Raw genomic sequence first — 1,449 nt, forward strand, 5'->3', positions numbered from 1 at the left:
TCTCCTCCCCATGAGCTTTCTGTAAGGGGATGTCCAGTTGTCTATAGATGGGTTTTGGATCCCCACTCTGCACTCCCACTCATTCACAATGATACGCTTTTTTGTTTTTTGATGCCTGATACCTGATCCATTCAACACCTCATGATCACACAGGGTGGTGTGCTTCCGTGTGGACTTTCTTGCTTATGAGCTAGATGGCCACTTGTTTATCTTCAAGCTTTTAAGATCTCTGATGCTATATCTTTTGATAGCCGCTATCAGCTTTCTTCACATTTGCTTGTGCACCCGCTTTGTCTTCAGCAATCATGTTGTGAAGGTGAGCATCATAGAATGTCAGTTTAATAGAATACAGTGTTATTCCATTGAGGGAGTACTTGAGTGTAGGCTCAATACTAAACCTATAAATATATGCACATACATCTATTTCCCCATCATCATATATAGACATAGTTACATATATACATGCTTGTATTTAGACCTCTATAAATGCCCTTTGCCTCTTAGTTCATTCCTCTATTTCCTTTTAATTTCCTCTTGTCCCACTATCATGCTGAGGCTTCATTTGCATTTCAGTAATTCCTCTCGGTTACATTGCCTTTGGTCAATCCCTACCAGACCGCTTAGACCCTCATCACCACGGATTTTGGATCACTTGTTGTTCCCTTGTTCCTGGGTTTGTCAATACCACTGACTTCCCCTCACCTCCCCCTCTCTCATGTCCCCCTGGAAACGTCAGTCCTGTTATTTTCTTCTCGGGATTGTTTATCCAACCTATCTTATCTAGATAGACCTGCAGAGATAATAATATGCACAAAATCAAGACAGAGAAAACGAAGCAACAAAAGAAAAGAGAAGAAAACAACAACAAAACAATGGGGGGGAAAGAGAAAAGTTTGTAAATAGTTCAAGGTCTGTTTGTTGACCTTTAGGAGTGTTTCCCAGCAGAGTCTGATAGGGTGCCACACCCTGACACCAAGTGATTTTTAGTACTCCCTTGGGACTTCCTTGTTCTGCTTCCCTTGCTGTTCTGTTGCATGCCCTTAGTGTTTTCCCTCCATATGGTGGGTTCAGATCGGATACAATTCCCACACTGTGTCTCCAGTGTTGTCCCCAGTAGGGCTATGAGTCAGTGAGGGATGTCATATCTCATAGTGGGGTTGGCTATATAGTCCTCTCTGTGCATTGACATCTCTGAGCGGAGATATCATCCTCAAGGCTTGGTGAGCCAGGTTGTGCTCTACTCTCTCTTCCTCCCCTTTCATTTGTTCCCATGTGCTTTGATTAGACATGTCCCTCTTCCTGATCTGTAGCTTCAGTTCTGTCCTCTGAAGTAAATTCTTCAGTGGGGAGGGATGGCTGTCCCAATTCACTCATTGATGCCTCTAATAATTTTAGGTTGTACCTCGAGGTCTGTGGTCCACCTTGAGTTTATTCTTGTGCATGGAGTGA

Source organism: Echinops telfairi, unplaced genomic scaffold (genome assembly GCF_000313985.2).
Source record: "Echinops telfairi isolate 266 unplaced genomic scaffold, ASM31398v2 ScPeMD7_49;HRSCAF=173, whole genome shotgun sequence".
Classification (NCBI taxonomy): domain Eukaryota; kingdom Metazoa; phylum Chordata; class Mammalia; order Afrosoricida; family Tenrecidae; genus Echinops; species Echinops telfairi.